Source organism: Phalangium opilio, unplaced genomic scaffold (genome assembly GCF_054372755.1).
Source record: "Phalangium opilio isolate 3A_F unplaced genomic scaffold, DU_Popi_V2 ptg000098l_1, whole genome shotgun sequence".
Taxonomy (NCBI): domain Eukaryota; kingdom Metazoa; phylum Arthropoda; class Arachnida; order Opiliones; family Phalangiidae; genus Phalangium; species Phalangium opilio.
The window spans coordinates 4,034,291-4,061,847 of record NW_028324201.1 but is presented as its reverse complement, the minus strand read 5'-3'; the positions used below and the strand labels follow the sequence as shown (position 1 = coordinate 4,061,847).

At 43.8% G+C, this 27,557-nt stretch overlaps 1 long non-coding RNA gene and 56 other non-coding genes across 57 annotated transcripts in view; all 57 read right to left on the bottom strand.

Annotated features, from left to right (window-relative positions):
• The window catches only part of LOC149634784 (uncharacterized), a 333,137-nt gene that overhangs the window by 250,689 nt on the left and 54,891 nt on the right, over positions 1-27,557 (bottom strand). The gene's annotated exons all lie outside the window — the stretch shown is intronic.
• TRNAE-CUC (transfer RNA glutamic acid (anticodon CUC)) lies at positions 6,603-6,674 on the bottom strand. Its single transcript has one exon. It is a non-coding gene; the product is annotated as a tRNA-Glu (tRNA).
• TRNAE-UUC (transfer RNA glutamic acid (anticodon UUC)) lies at positions 6,754-6,825 on the bottom strand. Its single transcript has one exon. It is a non-coding gene; the product is annotated as a tRNA-Glu (tRNA).
• Positions 7,773-7,844, bottom strand: TRNAE-UUC (transfer RNA glutamic acid (anticodon UUC)). The gene has a single exon. It is a non-coding gene; the product is annotated as a tRNA-Glu (tRNA).
• On the bottom strand, positions 8,174-8,245 carry TRNAE-CUC (transfer RNA glutamic acid (anticodon CUC)). The gene has a single exon. It is a non-coding gene; the product is annotated as a tRNA-Glu (tRNA).
• Positions 8,325-8,396, bottom strand: TRNAE-UUC (transfer RNA glutamic acid (anticodon UUC)). The gene has a single exon. It is a non-coding gene; the product is annotated as a tRNA-Glu (tRNA).
• TRNAE-UUC (transfer RNA glutamic acid (anticodon UUC)) lies at positions 8,476-8,547 on the bottom strand. The gene has a single exon. It is a non-coding gene; the product is annotated as a tRNA-Glu (tRNA).
• On the bottom strand, positions 8,601-8,672 carry TRNAE-CUC (transfer RNA glutamic acid (anticodon CUC)). Its single transcript has one exon. It is a non-coding gene; the product is annotated as a tRNA-Glu (tRNA).
• TRNAE-UUC (transfer RNA glutamic acid (anticodon UUC)) lies at positions 8,752-8,823 on the bottom strand. Its single transcript has one exon. It is a non-coding gene; the product is annotated as a tRNA-Glu (tRNA).
• TRNAE-CUC (transfer RNA glutamic acid (anticodon CUC)) lies at positions 9,354-9,425 on the bottom strand. The gene has a single exon. It is a non-coding gene; the product is annotated as a tRNA-Glu (tRNA).
• TRNAE-UUC (transfer RNA glutamic acid (anticodon UUC)) lies at positions 9,505-9,576 on the bottom strand. Its single transcript has one exon. It is a non-coding gene; the product is annotated as a tRNA-Glu (tRNA).
• On the bottom strand, positions 10,524-10,595 carry TRNAE-UUC (transfer RNA glutamic acid (anticodon UUC)). Its single transcript has one exon. It is a non-coding gene; the product is annotated as a tRNA-Glu (tRNA).
• Positions 10,800-10,871, bottom strand: TRNAE-UUC (transfer RNA glutamic acid (anticodon UUC)). Its single transcript has one exon. It is a non-coding gene; the product is annotated as a tRNA-Glu (tRNA).
• TRNAE-CUC (transfer RNA glutamic acid (anticodon CUC)) lies at positions 10,925-10,996 on the bottom strand. The gene has a single exon. It is a non-coding gene; the product is annotated as a tRNA-Glu (tRNA).
• On the bottom strand, positions 11,076-11,147 carry TRNAE-UUC (transfer RNA glutamic acid (anticodon UUC)). The gene has a single exon. It is a non-coding gene; the product is annotated as a tRNA-Glu (tRNA).
• TRNAE-UUC (transfer RNA glutamic acid (anticodon UUC)) lies at positions 11,227-11,298 on the bottom strand. The gene has a single exon. It is a non-coding gene; the product is annotated as a tRNA-Glu (tRNA).
• Positions 11,352-11,423, bottom strand: TRNAE-CUC (transfer RNA glutamic acid (anticodon CUC)). Its single transcript has one exon. It is a non-coding gene; the product is annotated as a tRNA-Glu (tRNA).
• On the bottom strand, positions 11,503-11,574 carry TRNAE-UUC (transfer RNA glutamic acid (anticodon UUC)). The gene has a single exon. It is a non-coding gene; the product is annotated as a tRNA-Glu (tRNA).
• On the bottom strand, positions 12,315-12,386 carry TRNAE-CUC (transfer RNA glutamic acid (anticodon CUC)). The gene has a single exon. It is a non-coding gene; the product is annotated as a tRNA-Glu (tRNA).
• TRNAE-CUC (transfer RNA glutamic acid (anticodon CUC)) lies at positions 12,616-12,687 on the bottom strand. The gene has a single exon. It is a non-coding gene; the product is annotated as a tRNA-Glu (tRNA).
• On the bottom strand, positions 12,767-12,838 carry TRNAE-UUC (transfer RNA glutamic acid (anticodon UUC)). Its single transcript has one exon. It is a non-coding gene; the product is annotated as a tRNA-Glu (tRNA).
• TRNAE-CUC (transfer RNA glutamic acid (anticodon CUC)) lies at positions 12,916-12,989 on the bottom strand. Its single transcript has one exon. It is a non-coding gene; the product is annotated as a tRNA-Glu (tRNA).
• TRNAE-CUC (transfer RNA glutamic acid (anticodon CUC)) lies at positions 13,219-13,290 on the bottom strand. The gene has a single exon. It is a non-coding gene; the product is annotated as a tRNA-Glu (tRNA).
• On the bottom strand, positions 13,370-13,441 carry TRNAE-UUC (transfer RNA glutamic acid (anticodon UUC)). The gene has a single exon. It is a non-coding gene; the product is annotated as a tRNA-Glu (tRNA).
• Positions 13,672-13,743, bottom strand: TRNAE-CUC (transfer RNA glutamic acid (anticodon CUC)). Its single transcript has one exon. It is a non-coding gene; the product is annotated as a tRNA-Glu (tRNA).
• TRNAE-CUC (transfer RNA glutamic acid (anticodon CUC)) lies at positions 13,822-13,893 on the bottom strand. The gene has a single exon. It is a non-coding gene; the product is annotated as a tRNA-Glu (tRNA).
• TRNAE-CUC (transfer RNA glutamic acid (anticodon CUC)) lies at positions 14,424-14,495 on the bottom strand. Its single transcript has one exon. It is a non-coding gene; the product is annotated as a tRNA-Glu (tRNA).
• On the bottom strand, positions 14,574-14,645 carry TRNAE-CUC (transfer RNA glutamic acid (anticodon CUC)). The gene has a single exon. It is a non-coding gene; the product is annotated as a tRNA-Glu (tRNA).
• On the bottom strand, positions 15,025-15,096 carry TRNAE-CUC (transfer RNA glutamic acid (anticodon CUC)). Its single transcript has one exon. It is a non-coding gene; the product is annotated as a tRNA-Glu (tRNA).
• On the bottom strand, positions 15,326-15,397 carry TRNAE-CUC (transfer RNA glutamic acid (anticodon CUC)). Its single transcript has one exon. It is a non-coding gene; the product is annotated as a tRNA-Glu (tRNA).
• TRNAE-CUC (transfer RNA glutamic acid (anticodon CUC)) lies at positions 15,777-15,848 on the bottom strand. Its single transcript has one exon. It is a non-coding gene; the product is annotated as a tRNA-Glu (tRNA).
• On the bottom strand, positions 15,928-15,999 carry TRNAE-UUC (transfer RNA glutamic acid (anticodon UUC)). The gene has a single exon. It is a non-coding gene; the product is annotated as a tRNA-Glu (tRNA).
• Positions 16,831-16,902, bottom strand: TRNAE-CUC (transfer RNA glutamic acid (anticodon CUC)). The gene has a single exon. It is a non-coding gene; the product is annotated as a tRNA-Glu (tRNA).
• On the bottom strand, positions 17,282-17,353 carry TRNAE-CUC (transfer RNA glutamic acid (anticodon CUC)). The gene has a single exon. It is a non-coding gene; the product is annotated as a tRNA-Glu (tRNA).
• On the bottom strand, positions 17,583-17,654 carry TRNAE-CUC (transfer RNA glutamic acid (anticodon CUC)). The gene has a single exon. It is a non-coding gene; the product is annotated as a tRNA-Glu (tRNA).
• Positions 18,034-18,107, bottom strand: TRNAE-CUC (transfer RNA glutamic acid (anticodon CUC)). The gene has a single exon. It is a non-coding gene; the product is annotated as a tRNA-Glu (tRNA).
• TRNAE-CUC (transfer RNA glutamic acid (anticodon CUC)) lies at positions 18,337-18,408 on the bottom strand. The gene has a single exon. It is a non-coding gene; the product is annotated as a tRNA-Glu (tRNA).
• Positions 18,487-18,558, bottom strand: TRNAE-CUC (transfer RNA glutamic acid (anticodon CUC)). The gene has a single exon. It is a non-coding gene; the product is annotated as a tRNA-Glu (tRNA).
• On the bottom strand, positions 19,089-19,160 carry TRNAE-CUC (transfer RNA glutamic acid (anticodon CUC)). The gene has a single exon. It is a non-coding gene; the product is annotated as a tRNA-Glu (tRNA).
• Positions 19,541-19,612, bottom strand: TRNAE-CUC (transfer RNA glutamic acid (anticodon CUC)). Its single transcript has one exon. It is a non-coding gene; the product is annotated as a tRNA-Glu (tRNA).
• On the bottom strand, positions 19,692-19,763 carry TRNAE-UUC (transfer RNA glutamic acid (anticodon UUC)). The gene has a single exon. It is a non-coding gene; the product is annotated as a tRNA-Glu (tRNA).
• TRNAE-CUC (transfer RNA glutamic acid (anticodon CUC)) lies at positions 20,746-20,817 on the bottom strand. Its single transcript has one exon. It is a non-coding gene; the product is annotated as a tRNA-Glu (tRNA).
• On the bottom strand, positions 20,897-20,968 carry TRNAE-CUC (transfer RNA glutamic acid (anticodon CUC)). Its single transcript has one exon. It is a non-coding gene; the product is annotated as a tRNA-Glu (tRNA).
• On the bottom strand, positions 21,198-21,269 carry TRNAE-CUC (transfer RNA glutamic acid (anticodon CUC)). Its single transcript has one exon. It is a non-coding gene; the product is annotated as a tRNA-Glu (tRNA).
• TRNAE-CUC (transfer RNA glutamic acid (anticodon CUC)) lies at positions 21,802-21,873 on the bottom strand. The gene has a single exon. It is a non-coding gene; the product is annotated as a tRNA-Glu (tRNA).
• Positions 21,953-22,024, bottom strand: TRNAE-UUC (transfer RNA glutamic acid (anticodon UUC)). The gene has a single exon. It is a non-coding gene; the product is annotated as a tRNA-Glu (tRNA).
• On the bottom strand, positions 23,459-23,530 carry TRNAE-CUC (transfer RNA glutamic acid (anticodon CUC)). The gene has a single exon. It is a non-coding gene; the product is annotated as a tRNA-Glu (tRNA).
• Positions 23,910-23,983, bottom strand: TRNAE-CUC (transfer RNA glutamic acid (anticodon CUC)). The gene has a single exon. It is a non-coding gene; the product is annotated as a tRNA-Glu (tRNA).
• Positions 24,365-24,436, bottom strand: TRNAE-UUC (transfer RNA glutamic acid (anticodon UUC)). The gene has a single exon. It is a non-coding gene; the product is annotated as a tRNA-Glu (tRNA).
• On the bottom strand, positions 24,666-24,737 carry TRNAE-UUC (transfer RNA glutamic acid (anticodon UUC)). Its single transcript has one exon. It is a non-coding gene; the product is annotated as a tRNA-Glu (tRNA).
• Positions 24,816-24,887, bottom strand: TRNAE-CUC (transfer RNA glutamic acid (anticodon CUC)). Its single transcript has one exon. It is a non-coding gene; the product is annotated as a tRNA-Glu (tRNA).
• TRNAE-UUC (transfer RNA glutamic acid (anticodon UUC)) lies at positions 25,570-25,641 on the bottom strand. The gene has a single exon. It is a non-coding gene; the product is annotated as a tRNA-Glu (tRNA).
• On the bottom strand, positions 25,720-25,791 carry TRNAE-CUC (transfer RNA glutamic acid (anticodon CUC)). Its single transcript has one exon. It is a non-coding gene; the product is annotated as a tRNA-Glu (tRNA).
• TRNAK-CUU (transfer RNA lysine (anticodon CUU)) lies at positions 26,173-26,244 on the bottom strand. The gene has a single exon. It is a non-coding gene; the product is annotated as a tRNA-Lys (tRNA).
• On the bottom strand, positions 26,775-26,846 carry TRNAE-CUC (transfer RNA glutamic acid (anticodon CUC)). The gene has a single exon. It is a non-coding gene; the product is annotated as a tRNA-Glu (tRNA).
• TRNAE-CUC (transfer RNA glutamic acid (anticodon CUC)) lies at positions 26,925-26,996 on the bottom strand. Its single transcript has one exon. It is a non-coding gene; the product is annotated as a tRNA-Glu (tRNA).
• TRNAE-UUC (transfer RNA glutamic acid (anticodon UUC)) lies at positions 27,076-27,147 on the bottom strand. Its single transcript has one exon. It is a non-coding gene; the product is annotated as a tRNA-Glu (tRNA).

Genomic DNA, 27,557 nt, shown 5'->3' with positions numbered 1-27,557 from the left:
CCAATAGACCATATCGGACTTGCTTAACCAAGTCTTAATTCTATTCATAAACCTATATACTTAAGTCTATTCTTCAAAACCGGTACAAAAGCACTCGCTCCGATACCGGGAATCGAACCCGGGCCTTCTGGGAGAAAGCCAGATATCCTAGCCACTAGACCATATCTGACTGGTTGGAACAACCCTAAATATTATTCCTATAAATGTGTCTTTAAGTTTATTCTTTAAAAGTGGTACAAAAGAACTCGCTCCGAGACCGGGAATCGAACCCGGGCTTTCTGGTTGAAAGCCAGATATCCTAGCCACTAGATCATATCGGAATAGCTCAACTATGTCTTAATTCTATTCTTGAAAAGCGGTACAAAAGCACTCGCTCCGATACCGGGAATCTAACCCGGGCCTCCTGGGTGAGAGCCAGATATCCTTTTTTTTTTTTTTTTTTTTTATTAAAAGCATCGAAAACATTACAATGGAATATGTAAGTGGTTATAACGGTTAAATTGAATTAAAAGAATGATTAAGTTACAGCATTAATTCCTGGAGTTAACTATACAATATTAAAACAACATCTGCAACCTTGTTACGGTAGTAGCTAAGTTAGAAGACTTGTTACGATGCAATAATAATGCAATATATTTGTGGGCAAAGGAACGTACCCTGGCAAGCAAAACTGGAACACTGAAAGGCAGGACGATACCAAGGCCCGCTTTTACAACCAATTGACAACGATATTTCCATAGTACATACTTAACAATACTAATTAACAACAAGGCAGCCTGCCAAAATAAGAGAGGTTTATCGTTCGAAGACGCGTAACAATGAAAAATTACTAAGTTATATCTGGTACAATCAAATTTAAACTCAGGATCAAAAGTATACACACAAAATGCATTGAAAATTGACTCCCAAAGGGATCGGGACTTTGGACAGGTAAGGAACAAATGGTCAACAGTCTCATATGCGCCGTGGCAAAAGACGCACGTAGCGTCTGGAACGAGCCCCGCGTGAACAATCCGCGATTTCACCGGTAAGCCTTGGTGGAGGATCTTCAAGTTACAAGTCGATAGCACCGGACCCAGATGGCTGTTCGTGAGGTCCTTGAATTTTACCCGTGGCCGCGGATCGTGTAAAAAAAGATTCCACCTTTGCTCGCCAGAAGATTCGAAGGTAGGGGGCAGGAGTGCGCGGTACAATGAACCAACGGATTCAACCGAGAGCGGACGCGTCGTGCCATCACCCGAGATGAACCGTACCTTAACGCATTGCGGGTCCAGAGGTGGCGCCGGACGCAGGAAGAGGCGTACCCACTCGGGAGGCAAACTGGTCTTTATCGCGTCATATAAGCGGTGCAACCGAGGTGGCGGAACCTCCGTGTTGGGATCAGTCAGATAACATTGCTCCGAAATAGCAGCAGGTGGTAAGAAGCCCGGTATGACTCCATAGTGGATATCGCGAAGGGTGCGGAACCCAGCGCGAGCCAGTACTACACGCTCGAGTCCAAAAGTATTAGGCAGCGGTATGCGAGAATTAAAGAAGAGGGATTCTTCAAGAGGGTTGGTTACCGGTGCGACGTTCAAGGTCCGGTTTTGCAAAAACGACCACCAACTGCGCAATATTTCGCCATAATGAGGCGGCGTGGCAGCGAGGCACCTTTGTCGAAATGGTAAGCGAAAGGCGTGGTACCAAGGAATAAGCCCACCTCCATATTCCTTGAGCAGTAAGATATGAATGGCCTGATCGTAAGGGGGCAACTCGTCCAATAGGAGACCATATGCCTCATGCAGACGGAAGGCTTGACATTTGAGAGCAACATCCACCAGGCCAAAGCCCCCCTCGGACCTGGGACGTGTAAGAGTAACGTAGTCAATAGCGTGGTAAGTTGAGCCCCAAATAAACTCCACAAATAGTTTCTTCAATTCGGATAGGAAGGACGCAGGGCAAGGAAGAACCCTCGCCAAATGCCAAAGTTTTGAAGCGACAAGACAGTTGAGGATAAGTATCTTGCCTATAACGGTCAACTGGCGGCGTTTCCAGGCACGAAGGATCGATATAAACCCAGGGAGTTTATCATCCCAATTCAGGGAATTCGACAAGGTCACATCGTGGGTTAAATGAACCCCTAGAAACTTACGGGGATAAGATGACACCGTCACCCCGGAAATGGTGGTCGCCGCGTTAGTAGCCCAGGAGCCAATCCATTGGCCAGAACTCTTTTCAAGGTTTATTTTGGCACCGGAAGCCAGGCCATACTCCTCATAACGCCGAACGACGTGCGATATTGCGGTCGTAGATGCCAATAGCAAAGTGTTATCGTCAACGTGTTGAAACAATACTGGGCTAGCAGTATTTTTAATCCGGATGCGGTCAATACTTGGGCACTGATCGAGAGCTAAGCAAAGGGGTTCCGTGGAAAAAGCATACAGCAACGGGCTCAGCGGGCTGCCTTGACGAACGGATCGACCCAGTCTGAAGAAGTCGGTGAGAAAGCCATTAACTTTGATAGTGGTACTGCTGCTGGTGAGAAAAATCTCCATCCATTTCAGAAACACAGGGCCAAAACCAAACGAGGCAAGTGTGCGAAGCAGAAAAGTCCAGTCCACACAATCAAACGCTTTGGTCAGGTCCATCTTCAATAGTATACCGGGCTGGTTGTTCAGATGTAAGTAAGACATCACATCGCTCACGTACCGAGTCGTCGTGGACACGTCGCGCCCACGAATAGCGCCCGTTTGACAAGGGGAAATGACGGACGGCGCGATCAACGAGAGTCGAGAGGCAAACACCTTTGCAATGAGCTTTCGATCCGTATTTAAGAGCGTAATCGGCCTCCAATTACGAAGAAGCGACGGGTCCCCCTCCTTCGGCAATAAAACCACCATACCCTGCATCATGGACCGGGGTAGCCGACCCGTGGTACGGATTTCAATCAAAAGGCGCAAGAATTCGTCCTGAATCAGTGGTAAGACGAACCGCCAAAACCGGACGGTGAGCCCATCCGTGCCAGGGCTACGACCAACGGCCATCGCGCGTAAGGTCGGGCCACGTAACAGGGCCATCGCGCGTAAGGCGGCGGTAAGGTCGGGCCACGTAACAGGGCCGTCGCACAGATCCCTGTCGGCAGGTGTCAGCCGGTCCTTGACGAAGGACGTAAAGTGATCCGTAACTGAATCATTGGTCGGAGCCCGCCGGTAGAGATCACTAAAATAGCGGAAGACTTCGCCCCGCACTCGGAGGCTATCGTCGAGGGTGGTACCGTCTTCCAACTGAAGATGCTTCAGGCTCCGCCTGGATTGGCGGTGCCGTTCCAAACTAAGAAAGTACCCGGAAGGTTGTTCACCTAAATCCTGCCACGCCAAATTTGAACGGACGACCGCACCCTGCAACTCATGTAAGTCATAGTCCCGTATAGCAGTCTGAACGTCAAGCAATGCCTTCTCGAGATGAACCGCGGGAGTCTGTATTAACTGGTCCGAGAGAGACGCGAACCGAGAGGCCAACGTCGCGCGAGTCTGCCGCCGATCGCGTGCACGCGATTTACCATAAAAAATAGCATAGTCACGAAGTCGAGTCTTCAAAGTTTCATACCAAAGGAAAATGTCATCGCGGCATTCCGGCGTAGACCGACTGCGAGCGATGACGCGCTTTACGGCTGTCGCGAAAACGGCTTCGTCCAGTAAGGAGTCATTAAAAGACCAAGTCCCCGGACCGCGAATGACGCCCTCGAAATCCATGTGAGTGATGACCATGGCATGATCGGAAAGAGGACAAGGTCGGATAAGGGAATGACGGACATTATGGGAGTCAAAATACGAACAAAAATGTAGTCAATGCGAGAACGAATAAATTTACCAAAGACAAAACCCGAGCGCGTAAATTCACAATTATTAGCGTGTTTTAGTCGGTAAGTGTCAATCAAACTTAGGCTATCCTTAAAAACTTGAACGTTAGTAGGCCGAAAACCAGAGGACCCCACCCCCGAGGGCGAACGGTCCAGGTGACGATTACAAATATCATTAAGATCCCCCGCAAACACGACTCTACCGTCCGGGAAAGAATTTCTGACATCACCAAAAAACTGCACCCGATCACCCTCGGCGTTGGGGGCGTAAACATTAAAAAAAGACGTTCTTACATCAAAAAACTCGGTAGTGACTAATAAAGCCCGACCGGAAATTATTTGAGAAACATTCAAGACCCGTATAGGCAATTTTTTAGTAAACAAGATAGCGACCCCCCGAAAGCCACTCACTAGATCATGAGAAAAAAACAATTGACCAAAAAATAACAATTTAAAGGCAGCGACATGCGACGCATTCCAATGCGTTTCTTGTAAAAAAACAATGTCCATGTCCTTAATGAATTCGACTAATAAAGCCATCTTACCAACGTCGCGTAAACCATGAACATTTAAAGTACCTATTTTGACAACCATGCACCCTACTTTGTCTGTGAAGGGTCCGGCGGTTTATTCGGAGTAAACCCACGAGCGTTGGCCAGATTCGGATTCTGTTTCCTCAGGAACTGGGGACGTTTCTGTGACAAGTCAGAGGTGGAACCAAGAGGATGTTTAGTCCCCGGATTGCCTCCCCCCACTGACTCAAAAGGGTTAACTTCCGCATCGGGGTCACCATCGACGAGCATATCCTCACTAGAACTGAGATTCTGGCCATGATGGCCAGAAATGGCACTGGTGTCGTTAGGAATCTCCGCTTCAGCAACTCCATCGGACATGGGAACAGGGGGCAAGCCTGGACTGGGGCACGACATCGCGTTCAGAACCGATAGCGACCTGACCCAACTTCTCTGGGCAGTCACGGGCAAGATGACCGTGTGTCTCACACCGACGACAAACATTACGCGGACAACTTTTGTAAATGTGACCTTCAGCGAGACACCCGTTACAAACCCGATTTTGCGCCTCATGGCGAACGCGATAAAAGGTTTCGCGCCCGAGAACATCCGCGATTTTCAAGCCGTACGGAAGTGATGAAACCCCCTCGGGCAAAACCACGCGTACGCAACGCTCACCAAGATACAATCCTTCAAATTTACGCCAAACGACCTCCCCCTTGATTTTGCAACCAAGGGAGACCAATTTCTCAACCACGGCATCATCGGACACGAATTCAGGCAACCCATGTATTTTAATAATTACCGATCTCGAGACGACTGATTCAGCAGGACACAGGACATCCATGATTTCCACCCCAGCTTTGACACACTCTTCAGCATCTTCCTCCGACAAAAACGTAATAAAGTAACCTCCAGTACCAGGAACCACAGACGAAATGGCATCAAGACCAAATGATTTTTTAACGGCAGCAACAACAACAGCAGTGGTTTGCACCATACAAACTACGAAGACGCTTCGTCGAAGCGCCTCCATGATGGAGGACTCCCCGAAGGAAACCCTCGAGACCGAGGCTTCGCGGGCGAAAGCCGAAGTCCGTAAAATCAATAACAGCTAACAAAATAAGCCGAAAAAACCGACTAACAAGGCGGAGAAAGGACCGCCGAAAATGGAAACCGTAAAACGCAACAAACACGGAGAGCGAAAAGAAACAACCGCACTCCGCGAAAGCAAACAGCGATCTCCCCTGGCCACTAGACCATATCGGACTTGCTTAACCAAGTCTTAATTCTATTCATAAACCTATATACTTAAGTCTATTCTTGAAAAGCGGTACAAAAGCACTTGCTTCGATACCGGGAATCTAACCCGGGTCTTCTGGGTGAGAGCTAGATATCCTTGCCACTAGACCATATCGGACTGGTTGGAACAACCCTAAATATTATTCCTATAAATGTGTTTTTAAATTTATTCTTCAAAAGTGGTACAAATGCACTCGCTCCGATACCGGGAACGGAACTCGGGCCTTCTGGGTGAAAGCCAGGTATCCTACCCAACAGACCATATCGGACTTTCTCAACCAAGTCTTAATTCTATTCATAAACCTATATCCTAAAGTCCATTCTTCAAAACCGGTACTAAAGCACTCGCTCCGATACTGGGAATAGAACCCGGGCCTTCTGGATGAGAGCCGGTTATCCTACCCGCTAGACCATATCGGACTGGTTAGAACAACTCTAAATATTATTCCTACAAATGTGTCTTTAAATTTATTCTTCAAAAGCGGTACAAAAGCACTCGCTCCGATACCGGGAATCGAACCCGGGCCTTCTTGATGAGACCCAGTTATCCTACCCGCTAGACCATATCGGACTGGTTAGAACAACTCTAAATATTATTCCTACTAATGTGTCTTTAAATTTATTCTTCAAAAGCGGTACAAAAGCACTCGCTCCGACACCGGGAATCGAACCCGGGCCTTCTGGGTGAAAGCCACATATCCTAGCAACTAGACCATTTCGGACTGTTTCTAACAACCCTAAATATTATAACTTAAAATGTGTCTTTAAGTTCATTCTTTAAAACTTGTGCAAACGCTTAGTCTCCGATACCGGGAATCGAACCCGTGCTTTTGGGTGAAAGCCAGATATCCTAGCCATTAGACCATATCGGACTGGTTTGAGCAACCCTAGATATTATTCCTATAAATGTATCTTTAAATTTATTCTTTAAAACCGGTTTAAAGCACCGTCTCCGATATCGGGAATCGAACCCGGTCCTTCTGGGTGAGAGCCAGATATCCTAGCCACTAGACCATATCGGACTGGTTGGAACAACCCTAAATATTATTCCTATAAATGTGTCTTTAAGTTTATTCTTCAAAAGCGGTACAAATGCAGTCGCTCCGATACCGGGAATCGAACCCGGGCCTTCTGGGTGAAAGCCAGATATCCTAGCCACTAGACCATATCGGACTGGTTGGAACAACCCTAAATCAGCCATGGAAATAACACAGGTTTACAGGTCCAAAACCACTTTATTAATTACTCAGACTAGTTTTTTTATTCAAAAACCGAGGGTCACGAGTCCTAGGGACTTGTTTATTAATTCTAATTTTTGATAAATATTGAAAGGGGACCAGTTTATTAATTGAAGGTTTTCGTCAAATTTCGACTCCTTTCACATTGCAAGGAGTCTTAATCTTATTTCCTAAATATCTCTACTCCTAGTCGTAGTGTCAGGTAGTACTAATAAGTACAGCGTTGCCAGACGTACGATAATTATAGTACAATGCGATAATTCTAAGAGTTTTTTCGAAGCGTACGATAGTTATGACTCTGTACTAGTACGCTAAATTCGATAATTCGGCTTCGGCGTACGATAATTTAGCGGGAAATCTAACTAATCTGGGCACAAAAGGCTCGCTAGAAGAAGAAAAAGGTGAAATAGGATGAAATTATTCATGTTTTAAGTCCAAAGGCAAGATGAGAGAAACGTTTGGAGACGTTATTTGTCCATCTCCTTCAGGACCCTTGTAATTTGTACCGATTTTAGTATAAATACAAGGTCAATCGGAACACCACTATTTTGAAGGCGCTCGGAGCGTAGGATAATTTTGGTTGAAAATCGATAATCTTTTGGCTTTCGTACAATAATGTAGTCAAAGATGGCTAAATAAAATTGTTAAAAATGATTTGGGACCATGTAATTTTATATTTATAAATAATTTTAAAGTGGGACCAGTAGTAAAATAAATCGCACAGGGGTAACTGGTCTTAGGGACCAGTTTGAATATTGTTGATGTCGGGGTCGCTGGTCCCGAGGACTTGTTGAAAAAAAAACCTTATTTCCATGGCTGCCCTAAATATTATTTCTAATGTGTCTTTAGGTTTATTCTAAAAAAGCGGTACAAATGCACTCGCTCCGATACCGGGAATCGAACCCGGGCCTTCTGGGTGAAAGCCAGGTATCCTAGCCACTAGATCATATCGGAATAGCTCAACTATGTCTTAATTCTATTCTTGAAAAGCGTTACAAAAGCACTCGCTCCGATACCGGTAATCTATCCCGGGCCTTCTGGGTGAAAGCCAGATATCCTGGCCACTAGACCATATCGGACTTGCTTAACCAAGTCTTAATTCTATTCATAAACCTATATACTTAAGTCTATTCTTCAAAACCGGTACAAAAGCCCTCGCTCCGATACCGGGAAGCGAACCCGGGCTTTCTGGGTGAAAGCCAGATATCCTAGCCACTAGATCATATCGGAATAGCTCAACTATGTCTTAATTCTATTCTTGAAAAGCGTTACAAAAGCACTCGCTCCAATACCGGGAATCAAACCCGGGCCTTCTGGGTGAGAGCCAGATATCCTGGCCACTAGACTATATCGGACTTGCTTAACCAAGTCTTAATTCTATTCATAAACCTATATACTTAAGTCTATTCTTCAAAACCGGTACAAAAGCACTCGCTCCGATACCGGGAATCGAACCCGGGCCTTCTGGGAGAAAGCCAGATATCCTAGCCACTAGACCATATCGGACTGGTTGGAACAACCCTAAATATTATTTCTCAAAATGTGTCTTTAAGTTTATTCTTTAAAAGTGGTACAAAAGAACTCGCTCCGATACCGGGAATCGAACCCGGGCTTTCTGGGTGAAAGCCAGATATCCTAGCCACTAGATCATATCGGAATAGCTCAACTATGTCTTAATTCTATTCTTGAAAAGCGGTACAAAAGCACTCGCTCCGATACCGGGAATCTAACCCGGGCCTTCTGGGTGAGAGCCAGATATCCTGGCCACTAGACCATATCGGACTTGCTTAACCAAGTCTTAATTCTATTCATAAACCTATATACTTAAGTCTATTCTTCAAAACCGGTACAAAAGCACTCGCTCCGACACCGGGAATCGAACCCGGGCCTTCTGGGAGAAAGCCAGATATCCTAGCCACTAGACCATATCGGACTGGTTGGAACAACCCTAAAAATTATTCCTATAAATGTGTCTTTAAATTTATTCTTCAAAAGCGGTACAAAAGCACTCGCTCCGACACCGGGAATCGAACCCGGGCCTTCTTGATGAGACCCAGTTATCCTACCCGCTAGACCATATCGGACTGGTTAGAACAACTCTAAATATTATTCCTACAAATGTGTCTTTAAATTTATTCTTCAAAAGCGGTACAAAAGCACTCGCTCCGACACCGGGAATCGAACCCGGGCCTTCTGGGTGAAAGCCACATATCCTAGCAACTAGACCATTTCGGACTGTTTCTAACAACCCTAAATATTATAACTTAAAATGTGTCTTTAAGTTCATTCTTTAAAACTTGTGCAAACGCTTAGTCTCCGATACCGGGAATCGAACCCGTGCTTTTGGGTGAAAGCCAGATATCCTAGCCATTAGACCATATCGGACTGGTTTGAGCAACCCTAGATATTATTCCTATAAATGTATCTTTAAATTTATTCTTTAAAACCGGTTTAAAGCACCGTCTCCGATATCGGGAATCGAACCCGGGCCTTCTGGGTGAGAGCCAGATATCCTAGCCACTAGACCATATCGGACTGGTTGGAACAACCCTAAATATTATTCCTATAAATGTGTCTTTAAGTTTATTCTTCAAAAGCGGTACAAATGCAGTCGCTCCGATACCGGGAATCGAACCCGGGCCTTCTGGGTGAAAGCCAGATATCCTAGCCACTAGACCATATCGGACTGGTTGGAACAACCCTAAATCAGCCATGGAAATAACACAGGTTTACAGGTCCAAAACCACTTTATTAATTACTCAGACTAGTTTTTTTATTCAAAAACCGAGGGTCACGAGTCCTAGGGACTTGTTTATTAATTCTAATTTTTGATAAATATTGAAAGGGGACCAGTTTATTAATTGAAGGTTTTCGTCAAATTTCGACTCCTTTCACATTGCAAGGAGTCTTAATCTTATTTCCTAAATATCTCTACTCCTAGTCGTAGTGTCAGGTAGTACTAATAAGTACAGCGTTGCCAGACGTACGATAATTATAGTACAATGCGATAATTCTAAGAGTTTTTTCGAAGCGTACGATAGTTATGACTCTGTACTAGTACGCTAAATTCGATAATTCGGCTTCGGCGTACGATAATTTAGCGGGAAATCTAACTAATCTGGGCACAAAAGGCTCGCTAGAAGAAGAAAAAGGTGAAATAGGATGAAATTATTCATGTTTTAAGTCCAAAGGCAAGATGAGAGAAACGTTTGGAGACGTTATTTGTCCATCTCCTTCAGGACCCTTGTAATTTGTACCGATTTTAGTATAAATACAAGGTCAATCAGAACACCACTATTTTGAAGGCGCTCGGAGCGTAGGATAATTTTGGTTGAAAATCGATAATCTTTTGGCTTTCGTACGATAATGTAGTCAAAGATGGCTAAATAAAATTGTTAAAAATGATTTGGGACCATGTAATTTTATATTTATAAATAATTTTAAAGTGGGACCAGTAGTAAAATAAATCGCACAGGGGTAACTGGTCTTAGGGACCAGTTTGAATATTGTTGATGTCGGGGTCGCTGGTCCCGAGGACTATTTGAAAAAAAAACCTTATTTCCATGGCTGCCCTAAATATTATTTCTAATGTGTCTTTAGGTTTATTCTAAAAAAGCGGTACAAATGCACTCGCTCCGATACCGGGAATCGAACCCGGGCCTTCTGGGTGAAAGCCAGGTATCCTAGCCACTAGATCATATCGGAATAGCTCAACTATGTCTTAATTCTATTCTTGAAAAGCGTTACAAAAGCACTCGCTCCGATACCGGTAATCTATCCCGGGCCTTCTGGGTGAAAGCCAGATATCCTGGCCACTACACCATATCGGACTTGCTTAACCAAGTCTTAATTCTATTCATAAACCTATATACTTAAGTCTATTCTTCAAAACCGGTACAAAATCACTCGCTCCAATACCGGGAATCGAACCCGGGCTTTCTGGGTGAAAGCCAGATATCCTAGCCACTAGATCATATCGGAATAGCTCAACTATGTCTTAATTCTATTCTTGAAAAGCGTTACAAAAGCACTCGCTCCAATACCGGGAATCAAACCCGGGCCTTCTGGGTGAGAGCCAGATATCCTGGCCACTAGACTATATCGGACTTGCTTAACCAAGTCTTAATTCTATTCATAAACCTATATACTTAAGTCTATTCTTCAAAACTGGTACAAAAGCACTCGCTCCGATACCGGGAATCGAACCCGGGCCTTCTGGGAGAAAGCCAGATATCTTAGCCACTAGACCATATCGGACTGGTTGGAACAACCCTAAATATTATTCCTCAAAATGTGTCTTTAAGTTTATTCTTTAAAAGTGGTACAAAAGAACTCGCTCCGATACCGGGAATCGAACCCGGGCTTTCTGGGTGAAAGCCAGATATCCTAGCCACTAGATCATATCGGAATAGCTCAACTATGTCTTAATTCTATTCTTGAAAAGCGGTACAAAAGCACTCGCTCCGATACCGGGAATCTAACCCGGGCCTTCTGGGTGAGAGCCAGATATCCTGGCCACTAGACCATATCGGACTTGCTTAACCAAGTCTTAATTCTATTCATAAACCTATATACTTAAGTCTATTCTTCAAAACCGGTACAAAAGCACTCGCTCCGACACCGGGAATCGAACCCGGGCCTTCTGGGAGAAAGCCAGATATCCTAGCCACTAGACCATATCGGACTGGTTGGAACGACCCTAAATATTATTCCTATAAATGTGTCTTTAAATTTATTCTTCAAAAGCGGTACAAATGCACTCGCTCCGATACCGGGAATCGAACCCGGGCCTTCTGGGTGAAAGCCAGGTATCCTACCCAATAGATCATATCGGACTTTCTCAACCACGTCTTAATTCTATTCATAAACCTATATCCTTAAGTCTTAATTCTATTCATAAACCTATATCCTTAATTCTTTCATAAACCTATATCCTTAATTCTATTCTTCAAAACCGGTACAAAAGCACTCGCTCCGATAACGGGAATCGAACCCGGGCCTTCTGGGTGAAAGCCAGTTATCCTACCCGCTAGACCATATCGGACTGGTTAGAACCACCCTAAATATTATTCCTATAAATGTGCCTTTAAATTTATTCTTCAAAAGCGGTACAAAAGCACTCGCTCCGACACCGGGAATCGAACCCGGGCCTTCTGGGTGAAAGCCACATATCCTTGCAACTAGACCATATCGGACTGTTTCTAACAACCCTAAATATTATAACTTAAAATGTATCTTTATGTTTATTCTTTAAAACTTGTGCAAACGCACTGTCTCCGATACCGGGAATCGAACCCGTGCTTTTGGGTGAGAGCAAGGTATCCTAGCCACTAGACCATATCGGACTGGTTGGAACAACCCTGAATATTATTCCTATAGATGTGTCTTTAAGTTCATTCTTCAAAAGCGGTACAAATGCAGTCGCTCCTATACCGGGAATCGAACCCGGGCCTTCTAGGTGAGAGCCAGATATCCTAGCCACTAGACCATATCGGACTGGTTGGAACAACCCTAAATATTATTCCTATAAATGTGTCTTTAAGTTTATTCTTTAAAAGCGGTACAAATGCACTCGCTCCGATACCGGGAATCGAACCCGGACCTTCTGGGTTAAAGCCAGATATCCTAGACACTAGACTAAATCGGCCTGGTTTGAGAAACCCTAGATATTATTCCAATAAATGTATCTTTAAATTTATTCCTTAAAACCGGTTTAAAGCACCGTCTCCGATACCGGGAATCGAACCCGGGCCTTCTGGGTGAGAGCCAGATATCCTAGCCACTAGACCATATCGGACTGGTTGGAACAACCCTAAATATTATTCCTATAAATGTGTCTTTAAGTTTATTCTTCAAATGCGGTACAAATGCAGTCGCTCCGATACCGGGAATCGAACCCGGGCCTTCTGGGTGAAAGCCAGACATCCTAGCCACTAGACCATATCGGACTGGTTTGTGCAACTCTAGATATTATTCCTATAAATGTGTCTTTAAATATATTCTTCAAAAGCGGTACAAAAGCACTCGCTCCGATACCGGGAATCGAACCCGGGCCTTCTGGGTGAGAGCCAGATATCCTAGCCACTAGACCATTCCGGCCTGGTTGGAATAACCCTAAATATTATTCCTATAAATGTGTCTTTAAGTTTATTCTTTAAAAGCGGTACAAATGCACTCGCTCCGATACCGGGAATCGAACCCGGACCTTCTGGGTTAAAGCCAGATATCCTAGACACTAGACTAAATCGGCCTGGTTTGAGAAACCCTAGATATTATTCCAATAAATGTATCTTTAAATTTATTCCTTAAAACCGGTTTAAAGCACCGTCTCCGATACCGGGAATCGAACCCGGGCCTTCTGGGTGAGAGCCAGATATCCTAGCCACTAGACCATATCGGACTGGTCGGAACAACCCTAAATATTATTCCTATAAAAGTGTCTTTAAGTTTATTCTTCAAATGCGGTACAAATGCAGTCGCTCCGATACCGGGAATCGAACCCGGGCCTTCTGGGTGAAAGCCAGACATCCTAGCCACTAGACCATATCGGACTGGTTTGTGCAACTCTAGATATAATTCCTATAAATGTGTTTTTAAATTTATTCTTCAAAAGCGGTACAAAAGCACTCGCTCCGATACCGGGAATTGAACCCGGGCCTTCGGGGTGAAAGCCAGAAAACATAGCCACTAGACCATATCGGACTTGCTCAACCAAGTCTTAATTCTATTCATAAACCTATATCCTTAAGTCTATTCTTCAAAAGCGGTACAAATGCACTCGCTCCGATACCGGGAATCGAACCCGGGCCTTCTGGGTGAGAGCCAGGTATCCTAGCCACTAGACCATATCGGACTGGTTTGAGCAACTCTAGATATTATTCCTATAAATGTGTCTTTAAATTTATTCTTTAAAAGCGGTTTAAAGCACCGTCTCCGATATCGGGAATCGAACCCGGGCCTTCTGGGTGAGAGCCAGATATCCTAGCCACTAGACCATATCGGACTGGTTGGAACGACCCTAAATATTATAACTTAAAATGTGTCTTTAAGTTCATTCTTTAAAATTTGTGCAAACGCACTTTCTCCGATACCGGGATTCGAACCCGTGCTTTTGGGTGAGAGCAAGGTATCCTAGCCACTAGACCATATCGGACTGGTTGGAACGACCCTAAATATTATAACTTAAAATGTGTCTTTAAGTTCATTCTTTAAAATTTGTGCAAACGCACTTTCTCCGATACCGGGAATCGAACCCGTGCTTTTGGGTGAGAGCCAGATATCCTAGCCACTAGACCATGTCGGACTGGTTGGAACAACCCTAAATATTATTCCTATAAATGTGTCTTTAGGTTTATTCTTCTAAAGCGGTACAAATGCACTCGCTCCGATACCGGGAATTGAACCCGGGCCTTCGGGGTGAAAGCCAGAAAACATAGCCACTAGACCATATCGGACTTGCTCAACCAAGTCTTAATTCTATTCATAAACCTATATCCTTAAGTCTATTCTTCAAAAGCGGTACAAATGCACTCGCTCCGATACCGGGAATCGAACCCGGGCCTTCTGGGTGAGAGCCAGGTATCCTAGCCACTAGACCATATCGGACTGGTATGAGCAACTCTAGATATTATTCCTATAAATGTGTCTTTAAATTTATTCTTTAAAAGCGGTTTAAAGCACCGTCTCCGATATCGGGAATCGAACCCGGGCCTTCTGGGTGAGAGCCAGATATCCTAGCCACTAGACCATATCGGACTGGTTGGAACGACCCTAAATATTATAACTTAAAATGTGTCTTTAAGTTCATTCTTTAAAATTTGTGCAAACGCACTTTCTCCGATACCGGGATTCGAACCCGTGCTTTTGGGTGAGAGCAAGGTATCCTAGCCACTAGACCATATCGGACTGGTTGGAACGACCCTAAATATTATAACTTAAAATGTGTCTTTAAGTTCATTCTTTAAAATTTGTGCAAACGCACTTTCTCCGATACCGGGAATCGAACCCGTGCTTTTGGGTGAGAGCCAGATATCCTAGCCACTAGACCATGTCGGACTGGTTGGAACAACCCTAAATATTATTCCTATAAATGTGTCTTTAGGTTTATTCTTCTAAAGCGGTACAAATGCACTCGCTCCGTTACCGGGAATCGAACCCGGGCCTTCTGGGTGAGAGCCAGATATCCTAGCCACTAGACCATATCGGACTGGTTGGAACAACCCTAAATATTATTCCTATAAATGAGTCTTTAAATTTATTCTTCAAAAGCGGTACAAAAGCACTCGCTCCGACACCGGGAATCGAACCCGGGCCTTCTGGGTGAAAGCCACATATCCTAGCAACTAGACCATATCGGCCTGGTTTGAGAAACCCTTGATATTATTCCAATAAATGTATCTTTAAATTTATTCTTTAAAACCGGTTTAAAGCACCGTCTCCAATACCGGGAATCGAACCCGGGCCTTCTAGGTGAGAGCCAGATATCCTAGCCACTAGACCATTTCGGACTGGTTGGAACAACCCTAAATATTATTCCTATAAATGTGTCTTTAATTTTATTCTTCAAAAGCGGTACAAATGCAGTCGCTCCGATACCGGGAATCGAACCCGTGCTTTCGGGTGAGAGCAAGGTATCCTAGCCACTAGACCATATCGGACTGGTTGGAACAACCCTAAATATTATTCCTATAAATGTGTCTTTAAGTTTATTCTTCAAAAGCGGTACAAATGCAGTCGCTCCGATACCGGGAATCGAACCCGGACCTTCTGGGTTAAAGCCAGATATCCTAGACACTAGACCATATCGGCCTGGTTTGATAAACCCTAGATATTATTCCAATAAATGTATCTTTAAATTTATTCCTTAAAACCGGTTTAAAGCACCGTCTCCGATATCGGGAATTGAACCCGGGCCTTCTGGGTGAGAGCCAGATATCCTAGCCACTAGACCATATCGGACTGGTTGGAACAACCCTAAGTATTATTCCTATAAATGTGTCTTTAAGTTTATTCTTCAAATGCGGTACAAATGCAGTCGCTCCGATACCGGGAATCGAACCCGGGCCTTCTGGGTGAAAGCCAGACATCCTAGCCACTAGACCATATCGGACTGGTTTGAGCAACTCTAGATATTATTCCTATAAATGTGTCTTTAAATTTATTCTTTAAAAGCGGGTTAAAGCACCGTCTCCGATATCGGGAATCGAACACGGGCCTTCTGGGTGAGAGCGAGAAATCCTAGCCACTAGACCGTATCGGACTGGTTTGAGCAACTCTAGATATTATTCCTATAAATGTGTCTTTAAATTTATTCTTCAAAAGCGGTACAAAAGCACTCGCTCCGATACCGGGAATCGAACCCGGGCCTTCTGGGTGAAAGCAAGATATCCTAGCCACTAGGCCATATCGGAATAGCTCATCCAAGTCTTAATTCTATTCATAAACCTATATCCTTAAGTCTATTCTTGAAAAGCGGTACAAAAGCACTCGCTCCAATACCGAGAATTGAACCCGGGCCTTCTGGGTGAAAGCCAGAAAACATAGCCACTAGACCATATCGGACTTGCTCAACCAAGTCTTAATTCTATTCATAAACCTATATCCTTAAGTCTATTCTTCAAAAGCGGTACAAAAGCACTCGCTCCGACACCGGGAATCGAACCCGGGCCTTCTGGGTGAAAGCCACATATCCTAGCAACTAGACCATAGCGGACTGTTTCTAACAACTCTAAATATTATAACTTAAAATGTGTCTTTAAGTTTATTCTTTAAAACTTGTGCAAACGCACTGTCTCCGATACCGGGAATCGAACCCGTGCTTTTGGGTGAGAGCAAGGTATCCTAGCCACTAGACCATATCGGACTGGTTGGAACAACCCTAAATATTATTCCTATAAATGTGTCTTTAAGTTTATTCTTTAAAAGCGGTTTAAAGCACCGTCTCCGATATCGGGAATCGAACCCGGGCCTTCTGGGTGAGAGCCAGATATCCTAGCCACTAGACCATATCGGACTGGTTGGAACGACCCTAAATATTATAACTTAAAATGTGTCTTTAAGTTCATTCTTTAAAATTTGTGCAAACGCACTTTCTCCGATACCGGGAATCGAACCCGTGCTTTTGGGTGAGAGCAAGGTATCCTAGCCACTAGACCATATCGGACTGGTTGGAACAACCCTAAATATTATTCCTATAAATGTGTCTTTAAGTTTATTCTTCAAAAGCGGTACAAATGCAGTCGCTCCGATACCGGGAATCGAACCCGGACCTTCTGGGTTAAAGCCAGATATCCTAGACACTAGACCATATCGGCCTGGTTTGAGCAACTCTAGATATTATTCCTATAAATGTGTCTTTAAATTTATTCTTTAAAACCGGTTTAAAGCACCGTCTCCAATACAGGGAATCGAACCCGGGCCTTCTAGGTGAGAGCCAGATATCCTAGCCACTAGACCATATCGGACTGGTTGGAACAACCCTAAATATTATTCCTATAAATGTGTCTTTAATTTTATTCTTCAAAAGCGGTACAAATGCAGTCGCTCCGATACCGGGAATCGAACCCGGACCTTCTGGATTAAAGCCAGATATCCTAGACACTAGACCATATCGGCCTGGTTTGAGAAACCCTAGATATTATTCCAATAAATGTATCTTTAAATTAATTCTTTAAAAGCGGTTTAAAGCACCGTCTCCGATATCGGGAATCGAACCCGGGACTTCTGGGTGAGAGCCAGATATCCTAGCCACTAGACCATATCGGACTGGTTGGAACAACCCTAAATATCATTCCTATAAATGTGTCTTTAAATTTATTCTTCAAAAGCGCTACAAAAGCACTCGCTCCGATACCGGGATTCGAACCCGGGCCTTCTGGGTTAGAGCCAGATATCCTAACCACTAGACCATATCGGAATAGCTCAACCAAGTCTTAATTCTATTCATAAGCCTATATCCTTAAATCTATTCTTCAAAAGCGGTACAAATGCACTCGCTCCGATACCGGGAAACGAACCCGGACCTTCTGGGTTAAAGCAAGATATCCTAGACACTAGACCATATCGGACTTGCTTAACCAAGTCTTAATTCTATTCATAAACCTATATCCTTAAGTCTATTCTTCAAAACCGGTACAAAAGCATTCGCTCCGATACCGGGAATCGAACCCGGGCCTTCTGGGTGAGAGCCAGATATCCTAGCCACTAGACCATTCCGGCCTGGTTGGAATAACCCTAAATATTATTCCTATAAATGTGTCTTTAAGTTTATTCTTTAAAAGCGGTACAAATGCACTCGCTCTGATACCGGGAATCGAACCCGGACCTTCTGGGTTAAAGCCAGATACCCTAGACACTAGACCATATCGGCCAGGTTTTAGAAACCCTAGATATTATTCCAATAAATGTGTCTTTAAATTTATTCTTTAAAAGCGGTTTAAAGCACCGTCTCCGATACCGGGAATCGATCCCGAGCCTTCTGGGTGAGAGCCAGATATCCTAGCCACTAGACCATATCGGACTGGTTTGAGCAACTCTAGATATTATTCCTATAAATGTGTCTTTAAATTTATTCTTTAAAAGCGGTTTAAAGCAACGTCTCCGACATCGGGAATCGAACCCGGGCCTTCTGGATGAGAGCCAGATATCCTAGCCACTAGACCATATCGGACTGGTTGGAACAACCCTAAATTTTATTCCTATAAATGTGTCTTTAGGTTTATTCTACTAAAGCGGTACAAATGCACTCGCTCCGATACCGGGAATCGAACCCGGGCCTTCTGGGTGAAAGCCAGGTATCCTACCCAATAGACCATATCGGACTTGCTCAACTAAGTCTTAATTCTATTCATAAACCTATATCCTTAAGTCTATTCTTCAAACCGGTACAAAAGCACTCGCTCCGATACCGGGAATCAAACCCGGGCCTTCTGGGTGAGAGCCAGTTATCCTACCCGCTAGACCATATCGGACTGGTTAGAACAACTCTAAATATTATTCCTATAAATGTGTCTTTAAATTTATTCTTCAAAAGCGGTACAAAAGCACTCGCTCCGACACCGGGAATCGAACCCGGGCCTTCTGGGTGAAAGCCACATATCCTAGCAACTAGACCATAACGGCCTGGTTTGAGAAACCCTTGATATTATTCCAATAAATGTTTCTTTAAATTTATTCTTTAAAACCGGTTTAAAGCACCGTCTCCAATACCGGGAAACGAACCCGGGCCTTCTAGGTGAGAGCCAGATATCCTAGCCACTAGACCATATCGGACTGGTTGGAACAACCCTAAATATTATTCCTATAAATGTGTCTTTAATTTTATTCTTCAAAAGCGGTACAAATGCAGTCGCTCCGATACCGGGAATCGAACCCGAGCCTTCTGGGTGAGAGCCAGTTATCCTACCCGCTAGACCATATCGGACTGGTTAGAACCACCCTAAATATTATTCCTATAAATGTGTCTTTAAATTTATTCTTCAAAAGCGGTACAAAAGCACTCGCTCCGATACCGGGAATCGAACCCGGACCTTCTGGGTTAAAGCCAGATATCCTAGACACTAGACCATATCGGCCTGGTTTGAGAAACCCTAGATATTATTCCAATAAATGTATCTTTAAATTTATTCCTTAAAACCGGTTTAAAGCACCGTCTCCGATACCGGGAATCGAACCCGGGCCTTCTGGGTGAGAGCCAGATATCCTAGCCACTAGACCATATCGGACTGGTTGGAACAACCCTAAGTATTATTCCTATAAATGTGTCTTTAAGTTAATTCTTCAAATGCGGTACAAATGCAGTCGCTCCGATACCGGGAATCGAACCCGGGCCTTCTGGGTGAAAGCCAGACATCCTAGCCACTAGACCATATCGGACTGGTTTGAGCAACTCTAGATATGATTCCTATAAATGTGTCTTTAAATTTATTTTTTAAAAGCGGGTTAAAGCACCGTCTCCGATATCGGGAATCGAACCCGGGCCTTCTGGGTGAAAGCAAGATATCCTAGCCACTAGGCCATATCGGAATAGCTCAACCAAGTCTTAATTCTATTCATAAACCTATATCCTTAAGTCTATTCTTGAAAAGCGGTACAAAAGCACTCGCTCCAATACCGGGAATTGAACCCGGTCCTTCTGGGTGAAAGCCAGAAAACATAGCCACTAGACCATATCGGACTTGCTCAACCAAGTCTTAATTCTATTCATAAACCTATATCCTTAAGTCTATTCTTCAAAAGCGGTACAAAAGCAATCGCTCCGACACCGGGAATCGAACCCGGGCCTTCTGGGTGAAAGCCACATATCCTAGCAACTAGACCATATCGGACTGTTTCTAATAACTCTAAATATTATAACTTAAAATGTGTCTTTAAGTTTATTCTTTAAAACTTGTGCAAACGCACTGTCTCCGATACCGGGAATCGAACCCGTGCTTTTGGGTGAGAGCAAGGTATCCTAGCCACTAGACCATATCGGACTGGTTGAAACAACCCTAAACATTATTCCTATAAATGTGTCTTTAAGTTTATTCTTTAAAAGCGGTACAAATTTACTCGCTCCGATACCGGGAATCGAACCCAGGCCTTCTGGGTGAAAGCCAGAAATTCTAGCCACTATACCATATCGGACTGGTTTGAGCAACTCTAGATATTATTCCTATAAATGTGTCTTTAAATTTATTCTTTAAAAGCGGTTTAAAGCACCGTCTCCGATACCGGGAATCGAACCCGGGCCTTCTGTGTGAAAGCCAGGTATCCTTCCCAATAGACCATATCGGACTTTCCCAACCAAGTCTTAATTCTATTCATAAACCTATATCCTTAAGTCTATTCTTCAAAACCGGTACAAAAGCACTCGCTCAGATACCGGGATTCGAACCCGGGCCTTCTGGGTGAGAGCCAGATATCCTAGCCACTAGACCATATCGGACTTGCTTAACCAAGTCTTAATTCTATTCATAAACCTATATCCTTAAGTCTATTCTTCAAAACCGGTACAAAAGCACTCGCTCCGATACCGGGAATCGAACCCGGGCCTTCTGGGTGAGAGCCAGTTATCCTACCCGCTAGACCATATCGGAGTGGTTAGAACAACCCTAAATATTATTCCTATAAATGTGTCTTTAAGTTTATTCTTCAAAAGCGGTACAAGTGCAGTCGCTCCGATACCGGGAAGCGAACCCGGGCCCTCTGGGTGAAAGCCAGATATCCTAGCCACTAGACCATATCGGACTGGTTTGAGCAACTCTAGATATTATTCCTATAAATGTGTCTTTAAATTTATTCTTTGAAAGCGGTTTAAAGCACCGTCTCCGATATCGGGAATCGAACCCGGGCCTTCTGGGTGAGAGCCAGATATCCTAGCCACTAGACCATATCGGACTGGTTGGAACAACCCTAAATATTATAACTTAAAATGTGTCTTTAAGTTTTTTCTTCAAAAGCGGTACAAATGCAGTCGCTCCGATACCGGGAAGCGAACCCGGGCCCTCTGGGTGAAAGCCAGATATCCTAGCCACTAGACCATATCGGAATAGCTCAACCAAGTCTTAATTCTATTCATAAGCCTATATCCTTAAGTCTATTCTTCAAAAGCGGTACAAATGCACTCGCTCCGATACCGGGAATCGAACCCGGACCTTCTGGGTTAAAGCAAGATATCCTAGACACTAGACCATATCGGACTTGCTTAACCAAGTCTTAATTCTATTCATAAACCTATATCCTTAAGTCTATTCTTCAAAACCGGTACAAAAGTACTCGCTCCGACACCGGGAATCGAACCCGGGCCTTCTGGGTAAAAGCCAGATATCCTAGCCACTAGACCATATCGCCCTTGTTTAACCAAGTCTTAATTCTATTCATAAACCTATATCCCTAAGTCTATTCTTGTAAAGTGGTACAAAAGCACTCGCTCCGATACCGGGATTCGAACCCGGGCCTTCTGATTGAGAGCCAGATATCCTAGCCACTAGACCATATCGGACTTGCTTAACCAAGTCTTAATTCTATTTATAAACCTATATCCTTAAGTCTATTCTTCAAAACCGGTACAAAACCACTCGCTCCGATACCGGGAATCGAACCCCGGTCTTCTGGGTGAAAGCCAGAAGTCATAGCCACTAGACCATATCGGACTTGCTCAACCAAGTCTTAATTCTATTCATAAACCTATATCCTTAAGTCTATTCTTCAAAAGCGGTACAAAAGCACTCGCTCCGACACCGGGAATAGAACCCATGCCTTCTGTGTGAAAGCAAGATATCCTAGCCACTAGTACATATCGGACTGGTTGGAAAAACCCTAAATATTATTCCTATAAATGTGTCTTGAAGTTTATTCTTTAAAAGCAATACAAAAGAACTCGCTCCGATACCGGGAATCGAACCCGGGCCTTCTGGGTAAAAGGCAAGTATCCTAGCCACTAGACCAAATCGGACTTGCTCAACCAAGTCTTAATTCTATTCTTAAACCTATATCCTTAAGTCTATTCTTCAAAAGCGGTACAAAAGCACTCGCTCCGACACCTGGAATCGAACCCGGACCTTCTGGGTTAAAGCCAGATATCCTAGACACTAGACCATATCGGCCTGGTTTTAGAAACCCTAGATATTATTCCAATAAATGTGTCTTTAAATTCATTCTTTAAAAGCGGTTTAAAGCACCGTCTCCGATACCGGGAATCGATCCCGGGCCTTCTGGGTGAGAGCCAGTTATCCTACCTTCTAGACCATATCGGACTGGTTAGAACAACTCTAAATATTATTCCTATAAATGTGTCTTTAAATTTATTCTTCAAAAGCGGTACAAAAGCACTCGCTCCGACACCGGGAATCGAACCCGGGCCTTCTGGGTGAAAGCCACATATCCTAGCAACTAGACCATATCGGACTGTTTCTAACAACCCTAAATATTATAACTTAAAATGTGTCTTTAAGTTTATTCTTTAAAACTTGTGCAAACGCACTGTCTCCGATACCGGGAATCGAACCCGTGCTTTTGGGTGAGAGCAAGGTATCCTAGCCACTAGACCATATCGGACTGGTTGGAACAACCCTAAATATTATTCCTATAAATGTGTCTTTAAGTTTATTCTTTAAAAGCGGTACAAATGCACTCAATCCGATACCGGGAATCGAACCCGGACCTTCTGGGTTAAAGCCAGATATCCTAGACACTAGACCATATCGCCCTGGTTTGAGAAACCCTAGAAATTATTCCAATAAATGTATCTTTAAATTTATTCTTTAAAACCGGTTTAAAGCACCGTCTCCGATACCGGGAATCGAACCCGGGCCTTCTGGGTGAGAGCAAGATATCCTAGCCACTACACCATATCGGACTGGTTGGAACAACCCTAAATATTTTTCCTATAAATGTGTCTTTAAGTTTATTCTTCAAAAGCGGTACAAGTGCAGTCGCTCCGATACCGGGAAGCGAACCCGGGCCCTCTGGGTGAAAGCCAGATATCCTAGCCACTAGACCATATCGGACTGGATTGAGCAACTCTAGATATTATTCCTATAAATGTGTCTTTAAATTTATTCTTTGAAAGCGGTTTAAAGCACCGTCTCCGATATCGGGAATCGAACCCGGGCCTTCTGGGTGAGAGCCAGATATCCTAGCCACTAGACCATATCGGACTGGTTGGAACAACCCTAAATATTATAACTTAAAATGTGTCTTTAAGTTTTTTCTTCAAAAGCGGTACAAATGCAGTCGCTCCGATACCGGGAAGCGAACCCGGGCCCTCTGGGTGAAAGCCAGATATCCTAGCCACTAGACCATATCGGAATAGCTCAACCAAGTCTTAATTCTATTCATAAGCCTATATCCTTAAGTCTATTCTTCAAAAGCGGTACAAATGCACTCGCTCCGATACCGGGAATCGAACCCGGAACTTCTGGGTTAAAGCAAGATATCCTAGACACTAGACCATATCGGACTTGCTTAACCAAGTCTTAATTCTATTCATAAACCTATATCCTTAAGTCTATTCTTCAAAACCGGTACAAAAAAACTCGCTCCGATACCGGGAATCGAACCCGGGCCTTCTGGGTGAGAGCCAGATATCCTAGCCACTAGACCATTCCGGCCTGGTTGGAATAACCCTAAATATTATTCCTATAAATGTGTCATTAAGTTTATTCTTCAAAAGCGGTACAAAAGCACTCGCTCCGACACCGGGAATAGAACCCATGCCTTCTGTGTGAAAGCAAGATATCCTAGCCACTAGTACATATCGGACTGGTTGGAAAAACCCTAAATATTATTCCTATAAATGTGTCTTGAAGTTTATTCTTTAAAAGCAATACAAAAGAACTCGCTCCGATACCGGGAATCGAACCCGGGCCTTCTGGGTAAAAGGCAAGTATCCTAGCCACTAGACCAAATCGGACTTGCTCAACCAAGTCTTAATTCTATTCTTAAACCTATATCCTTAAGTCTATTCTTCAAAATCGGTACAAAAGCACTCGCTCCGACACCGGGAATCGAACCCGGGCCTTCTGGGTGAAAGCCAGATATCCTAGCAACTAGACCATATCGGACTGTTGCTAACAACCCTAAATATTATAACTTAAAATGTGTCTTTAAGTTCATTCTTTAAAATTTGTGCAAACGCACTTTCTCCGATACCGGGAATCGAACCCGTGCTTTTGGGTGAGAGCAAGGTATCCTAGCCACTAGACCATATCGGACTGGTTGGAACAACCCTAAACATTATTCCTATAAATGTGTCTTTAAGTTTATTCTTTAAAAGCGGTACAAATTTACTCGCTCCGATACCGGGAATCGAACCCGGGCCTTCTGGGTGAAAGCCAGATATCCTAGCCACTATACCATATCGGACTGGTTTGAGCAACTCTAGATATTATTCCTATAAATGTGTCTTTAAATTTATTCTTTAAAAGCGGTTTAAAGCACCGTCTCCGATATCGGGAATCGAACCCGTGCCTTCTGGGTGAGAGCCAGATATCCTAGCCACTAGACCATATCGGACTGGTTGGAACAACCCTAAATATTATTCCTATAAATGTGTCTTTAAGTTTATTCTTCTAAAGCGGTACAAATGCACTCGCTCCGATACCGGGAATCGAACCCGGGCCTTCTGGGTGAAAGCCAGGTATCCTACCCAATAGACCATATCGGACTTTCCCAACCAAGTCTTAATTCTATTCATAAACCTATATCCTTAAGTGTATTCTTCAAAACCGGTACAAAAGCACTCGCTCAGATACCGGGATTCGAACCCGGGCCTTCTGGGTGAGAGCCAGTTATCCTACCCGCTAGACCATATCGGAGTGGTTAGAAAAACTCTAAATATTATTCCTATAAATGTGTCTTAAAATTTATTCTTCAAAAGCGGTACAAAAGCACTCGCTCCGACACCGGGAATCGAACCCGGGCCTTCTGGGTGAAAGCCACATATCCTAGCAACTAGACCATATCGGACTGTTTCTAACAACTCTAAATATTATAACTTAAAATGTGTCTTTAAGTTTATTCTTTAAAACTTGTGCAAACGCACTGTCTCCGATACCGGGAATCGAACCCGTGCTTTTGGGTGAGAGCAAGGTATCCTAGCCACTAGACCATATCGGACTGGTTGGAACAACCCTAAACATTATTCCTATAAATGTGTCTTTAAGTTTATTCTTTAAAAGCGGTACAAATTTACTCGCTCCGATACCGGGAATCGAACCCGGGCCTTCTGGGTGAAAGCCAGATATCCTAGCCACTATACCATATCGGACTGGTTTGAGCAACTCTAGATATTATTCCTATAAATGTGTCTTTAAATTTATTCTTTAAAAGCGGTTTAAAGCACCGTCTCCGATATCGGGAATCGAACCCGTGCCTTTTGGGTGAGAGCCAGATATCCTAGCCACTAGACCATATCGGACTGGTTGGAACAACCCTAAATATTATTCCTATAAATGTGTCTTTAGGTTTATTCTTCTAAAGCGGTACAAATGCACTCGCTCCGATACCGGGAATCGAACCCGGGCCTTCTGGGTGAAAGCCAGGTATCCTACCCAATAGACCATATCGGACTTTCCCAACCAAGTCTTAATTCTATTCATAAACCTATATCCTTAAGTCTATTCTTCAAAACCGGTACAAAAGCACTCGCTTAGATACCGGGATTCGAACCCGGGCCTTCTAGGTGAGAGCCAGATATCCTAGCCACTAGACCATATCGGACTTGCTTAACCAAGTCTTAATACTATTCATAAACCTATATCCTTAAGTCTATTCTTCAAAACCGGTACAAAAGCACTCGCTCCGATACCAGGAATCGAACCCGGGCCTTCTGGGTAAGAGCCAGTTATCCTACCCGCTAGACCATATCGGAGTGGTTAGAACAACTCTAAATATTATTCCTATAAATGTGTCTTAAAATTTATTCTTCAAAAGCGGTACAAAAGCACTCGCTCCGACACCGGGAATCGAACCCGGGCCTTCTGGGTGAAAGCCACATATCCTAGCAACTAGACCATATCGGACTGTTTCTAACAACTCTAAATATTATAACTTAAAATGTGTCTTTAAGTTTATTCTTTAAAACTTGTGCAAACGCACTGTCTCCGATACCGGGAATCGAACCCGTGCTTTTGGGTGAGAGCAAGGTATCCTAGCCACTAGACCATATCGGACTGGTTGGAACAACCCTATATATTATTCCTATAAATGTGTCTTTAAGTTTATTCTTCAAAAGCGGTACAAATGCAGTCGCTCCGATACCGGGAAGCGAACCCGGGCCCTCTGGGTGAAAGCCAGATATCCTAGCCACTAGACCATATCGGACTGGTTTGAGCAACTCTAGATATTATTCCTATAAATGTTTCTTTAAATTTATTCTTTAAAAGCGGTTTAAAGCACCGTCTCCGATATCGGGAATCGAACCCGGGCCTTCTGGGTGAGAGCCAGATATCCTAGCCACTAGACCATATCGGACTGGTTGGAACAACCCTAAATATTATTCCTATAAATGTGTCTTTAAATTTATTTTTTAAAAGCGCTTTAAAGCACCGTCTCCGATATCGGGAATCGAACCCGGGCCTTCTGGGTGAGAGCCAGATATCCTAGCCACTAGACCATTTCGGACTGGTTCGAACAACCCTAAATATTATTCCTATAACCGTGTCTTTAAATTTATTCTTCAAAAGCGGTACAAAAGCACTCGCTCCGATACCGGGAATCGAACCCGGGCCTTCTGGGTGAAAGCCAGATATCCTAGCCACTAGACCATATCGGACTTGCTCAACCAAGTCTTAATTCCATTCATAAACCTATATCCATAAGTCTATTCTTCAAAAGCGGTACAAAAGCGCTCGCTCCGACACCGGGAATCGAACCCATGCCTTCTGTGTGAAAGCAAGATATCCTAGCCACTCGACCATATCGGACTGCTTGGAACAGCCCTAAATATTATTCCTATAAATGTGTCTTTAAGTTTATTCTTCAAAATCGGTACAAATGCAGTCGCTCCGATACCGGGAATCGAACCCGGACCTTCTGGGTTAAAGCCAGATATCCTAGCCACTAGACCATATCGGACTGGTTGGAAAAACCCTAAATATTATTCCTATAAATGTGTCTTGAAGTTTATTCTTCAAAAGCGGTACAAATGCAGTCGCTCCGATACCGGGAATCGAACCCGGGCCT